At 38.3% G+C, this 10857-nt stretch overlaps 1 long non-coding RNA gene across 1 annotated transcript in view; it reads right to left on the reverse strand.

Moving 5' to 3' along the window:
- The window catches only part of LOC109304104, a 68857-nt gene extending 62620 nt beyond the window's left edge, over positions 1-6237 (reverse strand). Inside the window, exon 1 of the long non-coding RNA XR_002099294.1 lies at positions 6169-6237. This is a non-coding gene — a long non-coding RNA (uncharacterized LOC109304104). The remainder of the gene's footprint in view (positions 1-6168) is intronic.
- Between the last annotated feature and the right edge of the window lie 4620 nt (positions 6238-10857).

The following is a 10857-nucleotide window of genomic DNA, read 5'->3' on the forward strand; positions in this document are numbered from 1 at the left end:
CAGCTGGCAGCTCCTCCACAGAGCCATCACTATGGATGTGTATCTGGTGTGGTTTCAGGATGTCCCTAATACCTGCCCCTTCTGCAAGCATGAGACCCTGGCGCACACCTACCTGAATTGCACCAGACTGCAGTCCCTTCACCACTCCTCCAGAACCTTCTGCTGGGGTTTTGGCTGCACTACTCCCCACACTTTTGTTTATGCACTCCCCCTCCATGTCCCCACCAAGTCCCAGGATATCCTAATCAACCTCCTCCTGGCTCTAGCCAAGCTAGTAATCTATCTGACCAGGAAGGAGGCTCTGGCTAGAGGAATCTCTGGGGACTGTGGGGCCATTTTCCTGGCTCTTGTCCATTCACATTTCTGGGCAGAGTTTCACTGGACAGCATCTACTGGCTCCTCAGACTCATTCGAGTGGATACTGTCCAGTGTACTGTGCTTGGTGTTCCTGGTGTCCCTCTTGGTGCACCCATTCTCAACCTTTGAGCATTTCTTGTGCCCCTGTTTTGCCTTTCTTTTGCCCCGAGGAATTAGTTATTATTTTCTCAGTGGCCTCCCATCCTAAGGGAGGCTTATAGTTCTTCTTGGTGGGCAACATCCCACAGTCCCCTCAAAGTAACAAATAGGCCTGACCTTGTGCAGTGCCTGGCCCTCTGGATCTCTGACTCAGTTCCCAAGATGGATCTCCTGGCTTCTGGCTTCCCTACACTCTGGTAGGCTCCCTCAGAACATGGCTGCTTCTCCTGATCCTGAGGTAACCCCCAGACCTGGCCATCTAAGGCCCCGCATGACACTTCTCAATAGCATTTCCCAAATTGGCAGCATCAAAGGGCAGGTGTGGGCAGAATATGAGAAAGCAGGAACCAGAAGATCTCCCACTACAAGTCCCCCCCATCTCCCTCTACAAAGAGGATTCATTAAGCCTGAAATGACTACTGCAACAGTAGATGCTATGGGTCGACTATACCTGCACTGTGGTGGACACAAAAGTTTCTTCATATTCACATAAATCCCCTGCTGAATTACCCAGTATACAAGTTAGGTCCTTAGGATAAGATCTGAACTAAGGATTAGGACTACACCATTAATTAGTAAGATCTTGTAACAGTTTTTCAATCTACCACTGGGTAAAAGGTAAGTATGGGAAAGATACAAAACTCTGTTGGCTAGCATTTTGTCTGCACAGCTTAATGGTTGCAACATTCCAGTATTTCCGGTCCTAGCATTTCATGCATTTGTGTCTTCTCATCAACCTCACATTTGATTCTCTCACTGAGAAAGAATCTGCTGAGTCTCACATTTGAGTGAGGTTTTATCAAGGCAGTAACAGCCTTTTATTAAGGCTGCTTGCAACGTTTTATCTTGATAGTGACAGAGCCAACAGATATTTCTAGGTCAATACAAATTAAAATACTTGGATCAAAATGTTAAAATCATGTGTACATGAGTCCTCTTTTATTTGATGGCCTATTATGTATGATATTGGGATGCACATAACTTTCTCTTAGCATGAGCAGGGCTTGTAGTGTTGGAAGGTACCTCGAGGGTCATCTATTCCCCCAACAGAAGTAGGATTTACTGTTTTTAAGCCATCCAACAGATGCCTGTCTAGCCTCTTCTTCCAACCTCCTGTGAAGAACATTTCACAAGCTCCCTAGACTACTCACTGCAGCTACCATTTGCTGCAGCTACTGTTTTTAAGGTCTACCTTGACAAAGCCCTAGCTGGAATGATCTAGTTGGGGGGTGGTCCTGCTTTGAGCAGTGGGGTGGAGTAGATCAGCATTTCATAACCCATCAGTCATGACCCAGAAGTGGGCTGCAAGAATATATGAAAGGGTCGTGAACAAACTTTATAAATCAATTCTCCTTTAAAGAAGAAAAATGCAGGAAACTGTGGGTTTCCCCTTGCAGGCTGGCAGAGTTCCACAAAAAATATTTGGGCCCAAAAGCCAGCAAATAAGGTTTTTTTCAACTACTTGAGATGGTCTAATAAAAGAGATCAGATTTGCCCAAAGAACCTTGCCTGGAAAGAGTTAGGTACTTTGGAATGGGATCCATGGAAGCCAGTATGTTGAGCATACACTGCTTTTTGGTCATCTAATCCAACCAGTAGAAAATGCTGAGAAAAAGTATGTAGATAAAGCCATGCTTCTTCCACAGATTTAACCACTAGCTCTTGACTGCAGGGATTCAAAACCATGAACCCACTTTTAGTTTTGGGCATCTTAGTTCTTTTTTTCAGAAAACAGTTCATTCCTTTCAAAACATGTAAGGAAACGGTTGTGGTGGCAGCAGCGGTGACTGATTAGAGCAGTCATCTCGGAGACATGGGGCCTTGTCCATGCTCTGATAGGTATTTAAACATTTAACAAAACGCAGAATTACTCCAACAGAAGGAACCTACCCTAGAAAATACAATCATACCATGGTTAAAGAACACTGTTGGGAAATATGAACTCAAATCCCCTTAAGTAGGGGAGATTATGAGCCCGGTGTTTCCTCCTTCAAAGTGAATGAGTTACTGTGTAAGCAGCTTCATAACTGCCTCCTCCTGCATCCATCTTTTGTGTGGGCTTAGTCAAATTCAATCCACATCTAATGGATCATGCTCAATGAGTGAATAGGAAGATTATTGCCCCTCTTTCTGAATCTCACCAGAGTTTAGGCATTACTGTATCTGGAGCAAGCCTGGGACTGTGGCCACTCTGAACCCTCAAGTTAAATAGTTTAAATAAAAGGTTTGGGAGCACATCTGAACACTATGTCTAGAGAGATGTCACTGACACAGTACATTTTTGTCTTCAGTGCCATAGCTTTGGCAAGTTTGTCAGAATTTAAAAGCAAAGGTTCCAGCATTTCTGCATTCTTAGTGCTAATTGTAAAATGGATAATAACTCCACTAAAACACAGTGTTTTTATAATGGTTTTTGCTTATCCTTTCACTTAGTTTATTCACACTATAAAAAGATTATCTTTTCAAGTATTCAAAAATAAGCAGCCCAAAATGGCAGCTTCCATGAGCAAGATAAAAGTAAGACCTAACAAGATGGAATAAATCCCAGTTGATCACAGGTGTCAAATTCATCAGACCCAGTGGGCCAAATGAGTGGTTTAGGGATGGTTTGCAGGTTGGATTAATGGCATGGGGCTGGTTTGTGTGCTGGACTGGGCCTATGGACCAGCTGCATGCACTGGATCCAGCATGCAGAGCTGGTCTGGTGCGGGCGCTGTGAGCACTGTGGACCAGCCCAGCATTCTGCATGCCATGAATGTGCTAGAGCCACCCCTGTGCTCCACATGCAGGGTGTGCTGGATCCAGCCCTACACACCATACACCGTGCATGCCAGATCCAGCCCTGTGCACCATATTCAGTGTTTGGGGCTGGTCTGGCATGCACTGTATGCAGGGTGCAGGTCCAGTTCAAGACCCATGAGTAGAAGAATGGGCCAGATGATAAGGCAGTGATCTGGATCTGGCCCACATGCTGTATCTTTGATACCCTTGCATTAAGTAATAAACAGACCAATAAAAAGTTGCATTATAGATCTTTTTGGCCCTATTCATTACCAGAAGAAAATTTTTCATGATTTAAGGTTTGTAATATGCATGAAAAAATTTAATCAAATCTGAAATTCCATAGCACATTTTTTATTGTATAGAAAATACAAACTATTTTGGGTATTATACATTCTTATTGTCTTTTTCTTACATTGTCTGAAACTAAATTTGAGAAGGACCAGGAGCACTGTCACTCCTATTTCCTGTTTGTTTATAAAATTGATCACACTGTAAGGACTGCTTTTGAAAAAGATAGCTTTGAAGATGAAAACATGAAGATGTTTGTAGAGTTATTTAGCTCAGTTTGAAATCTTCAAAAATATGTTGACTGCAGGCCAAATGTTATGGTCCTTGTTCAGTCAAAACCCTCATTAAAAAAATCAAGGAGTAGTCCACGAAAGTATTAGCTGTAGCCTTCATTTTCCCCTATTTTCTGTTCATCTGAATCATTTCCAACTGTGAAACTGTGCATAAAATAATGTTTACAAAAACAATTAGATGACTATGGTACATAAATAAATTATATAACCGCTATGTGTCTACTTTGCATAGATGTAAACAGTTATGCAAGGTCTAATGTGGTAGAGAATCAGTCTTCATTGTACAGTAGTCTACAAGATAAACAACAAGGTCAGCTTTAACTTTAATAAACAGTTCATGTTGACTTTCAAAGTAAAGAAACACTGTTTCAACTATGAACACTTTAGGTCGAAAATATACTATATTTACTTGCATGCCATATGAAACTTCCTCCCCCAAAACTACCCATCCAAAATTGAGATTTGTGTTATAGATAAGGAAGCTGATTTTTCATGCCAGAATAGAAGTATGGGGACACAGCAGTGGCTACCAAGAGCTGTGCTGGACTCTATGGGTGCCTACACATGTGCTCCAATATACTCTAATTAGAACGCTTTAGCATTGCCATAGCAGGTTTAAAAATGGCCACTGGGGCACTTTAAAGTTTGTTGAATGCTTTACTTAACGTGTCCCACTGCCTTTTTAAATACTCGGGGACTTAATACACATGATGCTGCAGGATTTTAATTAGAGTGGCCCTCCGGGATCCGTTCTAATTTAACTGCTCCCCCCCCACACACTCCCAAGCACATATATAGGCACCCTACGTGAGGGGCAGAGTCCATGCCTTAGTATTGCTCACATTACCCCTTGCTGCTCAGCCAAAAGCTAGATTTTTAACCCTGTTACCATTGCTACTGAATTGGTTGCTCAGCCAAAAGCTGCTCCCATTTTAACCAACCAGGAGAAGGAGGTAGATGAGATCTTTTGAGCAAATATCAAACAAATTAAAGATGAGGAACTTCAATAACCCGGACACCACTTGGAAAAAGATATGGCAATTCATACCCAGTCCAACAAGTTCTTAGAATGTTCTATCAGTTCCAACTTTCTGCACAACTAAAAGTTCCATTCCTGGCCAACTCAAAATGAGGAACGTGATCTTTTGGGCCTCCATGCTACTGTAGCAACAACAAGCAAAACATGCATTTTACTCTGCAATTAAATAATGTGTCATAACATTTATTTAAAAGGGCAGCAAAATATTAACTAGAGATTGATCTTGCTAACAAATTTTCACCTCCAGACACATCTTCAGTGCAGAAGTGCTGTGGTCAATTTGTTATATATATGCATGGGTAGAGATTTTCCAAGCATTCTGTGGGATTGTATTAATGAGAAACATGTCCCAAGCTCCTAAACTGCTCTAAAAATCTCAAATACAGATTTCTATTTTTAAAAATCATAAGCAATACACAATATAAATTATTCAAAGATATTATTTCAAGAAACTGAGAAACTGATATTTTATTCCTCTACGATATTCTGAGATTAGTTATACTTGCTTGTCATTCGCATTGCCATCATTTTTTCTCTCTGTTTTGTATGATTTTATATAGTATTTTAATTATCTTAAGAACAAGATCTGTGGGCCTTAATAACTGGCAAATACAGAAATGCTTTGATGTTCATAGACCACTGTAACTAACAAATATGTCTCACCTGAGTCTAATTTTGTTTTATATATTTATATGTTTTCTTTGTAAAGTACACATTTATCAATGGACTATGAAAGTTTTCTAATTTGAGAGAGAGATGATAAAAACATAAGTATTTGTGTAGAATATTTAATCTCAAAGCATTTTGAAAATATGAGCTATTTAACCCTCCCGATCACTCTTTAATAAATGTTTATGGTACATTTATTCAGTATATACAGTTTTTAGATGGAAAAACTGATGCAGAGAAGTTACATGACTTGCCAAAGCTACTGAGGAATCATTATCTAAGGATATATTAAAAGTCAGGAATTTCTGGTTCCTCATCCTGTGCTCCAACAATGAAAACATAATCCTCTAATAAATTAGAGCTGTCATTTTAATTAGAGTTAGAAACATTTTAATTACCTTATAGAAGAGCATTCCACTTCAACTTTTCTCTCTCTAAAGTAGAAAGTTGATCAACATTAACTTCAAACAAAACAAAAAGATCTATTTATGATTCATTTATATTTGAATTAAATCAGTTTGACCATTCCTCTGAAGTCTGGCTATATTTTAAATATATTTGAAATAACTTATTTAGTACCTGTTGACTGATACAAATCCATTCTTTCATTTCACAGACTTATCTCCTGCTTATTTTCCACTGGACAAGACCTGAATTCCTCTGTTATCAGATGACCATTTCACAGCATGGGTTAAATGCTTAACTAAAACTAACCCACACACATTTTGAGTTCCATTAGCTTGACATATCTTTTCTGTGATGTGATTGGAAAGTTCAAATTTATGCTTCAAAGACTGTTTGTAAAAATGGTTCTGAATATATTTTCATTAACTTTGTGAGAAGCTTTTAAAGCATTTTTGTAAAACGATATACTGTAATGTAGCTAGAAAGCAAAAGTATGAGAAAAATGGGTAACTGCCTGAAATGTGTTGGTTAATAAAATACTAGACAGCATCCCACATGCAGACCAACACACTGCAAGTTTAAATGTAATTATAGCGACTTTCCAAAGCCATTAAAGTCAAAGGAAGGATCCCTTTTAAAGTTTAACCTTGGCAAACTTTGTATCACACCCAAAATGCCCCTGTTTTTTATTCTAACCACCCACCCAGCTTCATCCTGGATCCACAGGTGGTATAAATGAATTCATCTCTACTGGAACTAAATTGATTTGTAGCAGACATAGACCTAACCCTTTATATTTGTAATGACATAGGAAAAAGCCTTATTTCAAAGCATATTTGTTTCCTCCTAACAATTATAATTTGTCATGTTCATTGTTCATTTTCACTGGAAATGATTATTTCTTTTCTCCCAAAGATTAATGATGGTCAAAATTTCTGTATCTGAAGATGATGCACTAAAGCTGGTATTTCAAGAGACAAGTGTAATTTATTCAGAGGTTGGTAACAGGGAGTGAATGAATTCACTTTGCATAGATAATTTGTTGTACTACAAAGAAAAAGATGTGTTGGATGGTAAACACCTACTGCAGACTCTCAGAGGCCTGCTTTGTAGCCACTGATTTTATTAGTGTGTAATTAATAGGTACAAAGGGAGCAGTCTGCTCAAGTACTGCTTTTCTGCCTGATGTTTGTGTTTCAAAATTCTTTAAATATTATTGTGGGGTGAGTATTTAAGTACAATTGCTTGCTCAAAGATTTAATTAGCATTCATAGCATGTTCATTTGTTTTATAAGTACTTTTATAAGTCATTTTAAAAAGCAAGCATCTCCACACAGCTCTCATTATTTAAATAAAGAAAAAGCAGAGGTACATTTATTTACATTTCATTTCATTTGGGGGGGTTTTCAGATGCATGTCATTGACTTAATTTTTTTGATGTTCATCATTTGTCTATCTGAATCCAGCAAGCTGGTTGAATCAAACAGTAAACAGTTTCACTGAAAGCTTTAGGAACCTATATAGTTCATTCCTTCTGTGCTGAAGTCTCTGAAATTAATGGAAGTTCGGTCATTGGAAAGCAAGCATAATGGAGGACATGTGCAGGAAAAACAATGTTATAAACAAATCTCCTAATTATTCAGCCTTCTGATTTGGTCAGACACTGAAAACTAGTAGTAGCAGCAGCAACTGTAAAATGAACTGAGATTTAATACGGTCTTATTGAATAAGGTATATTGTATTCAAGCTTGTTATCACAAGTAAATTAGTCTTTTTCTTTTTATGAATATGTGAAAAATGTTATTTCAGGTTCAAAATTATTCATAATTATGTGTGTGTTGTAGAGGGTTGATGTGCTTGAAGTTGTCATCTTTACTATATGAATTCTTTGACTTCTCATTAAAATTATCAGGTTGATGCTACAACAGCAGGTATGGGTGTTTTCCTGTTCTACATTTTTCAACATGCCATCAACCAAAACTATATTTTCTTTTTGTTGAAAACATACAATTGAGCTCTAGCTACAAAAATACGTCTCTCATTATTCCTTATTGTTTTGACTGCTGATGTATCTTTGCTCAGTTCCACCTCATTCTTCCATTTGCATGTGTAAACAGCATGCAAAACATTAAAGCCCAGACTCTATTTCACCTCTAAGGAAACTAAGCCTTAGCTATCACTTTCCTCAGATATATATATACACATATATATATATATACACACACACACACATATATATACACACATATATATATATACACATATATATACACACGTGTGTGTGTGTGTGTGTGTGTATATATATACACATATATATGTATGTGTATGTATGTATATATGTGTGTGTGTGTGTGTGTGTGTATATGTATCTTCCTCAGGGGAGCTGATCCTGTTATACTCCTAAGGTGCCTAGGTACCCAGTTCTCTCAATGGACACCCTAAGGAGTCCTCAGAAGGTAACCATATTTCCACCATGGAGACACAAATATACCTTATGTTCCACACTGAGCAGAATAATGAGCAATCTAAAGCACTTCTGCCAACCAGCTAAGAGGAGGTACCCTCTAGGGATCTAACTCACTGGAGGAAACATCTACCAGGTAGGCTTAAGTGACAGACAGCAGCATTGATTTATGTGTCAAGACATCTGAGGTGATGGGAAACACACATTACTCAATAAATAGTCTAGTAGTGTGGATATTTGCCCAGGAAGGCAAGACAAGAGACCATAACTAACATCACTCTGAAGGACTCTGGATGCACATCTCGTGTCTCAGGACCACACCCTAACCATCAGGGTATGCATTACATCATCTTTCAGATAACCTGTTGAAGCTGCATTACCGTTTATGCATTTTTCATTAGTTATTGGACAAAATGGATAATTTGTATTGGAAAGCAGAAGCCAGAATGCACAACTCCCCTATTCTAGAAAAGTGTCCTAACCACTACCCACGAGACTCCTTCTTGCTCATTCTTCTTCTAGCCCAATGAAATTTTCATTCCTTCTACCAAGTGGCCAAGTTGCAACAAGAAAGGTAAAAACTGACCTTAGCATTACCTGCCTCTCAGTCTGGTGGTGAAGGAAACTGCTCTGTAATGTAAGACCTGTAGGTTCAAATTTCCTTCAGGGTGAGGTGGACTTACAATCCAGGTCCCCCACTCCCTAGACCTTAACCTCAGGTATTTGGTAAAAGGCAGCTGTCAGTGTCATTCTGCCCACATGCTTAATTTTGATATCAAACAATTGTTTATAAGTGTCTTTCCTTTGAGTAAGGCTTTGGGCATTTATGCAGAACTTACATAATTGTCCTATGGGATAGGATAGCAATAAAATATAAATGGAATTAGATTACTAGGTGGCCCTGCTGTATCTCTCCTCAGTATGCACAGTAGGCTAAGTCCAGTCTGTCAGGAAACTTTTCAGGCTAAGGTGGGGGCATAAGTAATCTAGGAACTTTATTATAATTTTGGTTGTTGCTTGGGATGGAATAGGATCGTATCTAGTGACTTATATACCAAATAAACTATGTAAGCATCACTTGACATCTTACAGGATCTGGGCCTAGCTATTTTCTAATGCAAAAACAACACCCGCACTTAAGGAGCAGAAATCTTTGAAAGCATACATTGCAGCTTTCTTGATTCAGAATTTTATACATTTATTTTACTGAAAGACTAGTAGCACAAGAGTGATGATGTAACCATGATGGTTCAGAAATTATGTGAGAGGCAAGGATTGCTTAGGGTAATATCTTTTATTGGACCAACTATATAGTTGGGATAGAGCTGGACAAGCTTTTAAATGCAAGACATTCTTCATCAGATATGACTAGGTCTCTCACTGAAAGACTACACATTCATGTACTTATGTTGACAAAGTCCTTTTATGGCTACCAAAACTAGGACACTAAGTAGTGGCCTATTGTTAGAAGATGACAGCATATTGAGACTCTTGTATCCTGTTTTACTTCTCTGCTAGGATCCAGTCCAATTTCAGGTGAAGTCAATAAAAGAAGTCTCCTTTTGACTTCAAGAAGCTATATATGGCCCTGTTGGCTTGCTGGAGCAAGATGCAACCTCTCTGTCCCTTAATTAGTCCCTATGCTACTCTCCATGCTAATTCAGAAGCATGCCAAATTAATATTGTATGTGAAATCTTGTTCTTTTACGTTATGTTTCAGGCATCCCAAAGCCAAACAATATTTTAACTCCCTATATGCAAATATAAAACTGAGAACATCAAATGGTAGAAATATATGAAATCTCTATTTAATGTATGTTTTTTTACTGTAAGAAAATTAGTCCAGTGAATATATCATTTATATTATATAGGATAATATAAATAGACCAATTTATGTGAACTGATATACTGGGTGAATTTTAACAGAGAATGTGATATTATTTTTATTTTTTATTATCATTATTATTAATGTTTTTGTATTATGCTATTTCCACTATTCCATTATTATATTATTCTTAGGATTTTCATGTGGTGATGACATGCTGATAACACAGCTTTACTAAACATTTAAAAGAACTTGAAGTAAATGTAAGAAAGTAATGAATACTGCTTGCAATCAAAATAAATCACCAGATTTCATAAATCCATAGCTATTTTTATAGTGCATGTTAGTTTCTGTGCAAGATAGCTATTAGGTTTATAAGTAAATGTATAGGTAGGAACCTATGGAAATCAAGGAGGCAGGCAGCCTATTTCACAGGCAGATTGCGGGGCTGGACACCATTTTCACAGACTAATTGCAGCAGGGTCCCTTGCCCCATGTCCCTGATTGGCCAAGGGGCCCTGGTGGCCCCACCCCTCACTGCTGGTTGATTGAGAAATCAGTTCATCATATGGCC

Source organism: Gavialis gangeticus, unplaced genomic scaffold, assembly GCF_001723915.1.
Source record: "Gavialis gangeticus isolate Ggan-Ray unplaced genomic scaffold, GavGan_comp1, whole genome shotgun sequence".
Classification (NCBI taxonomy): Eukaryota; Metazoa; Chordata; order Crocodylia; family Gavialidae; genus Gavialis; species Gavialis gangeticus.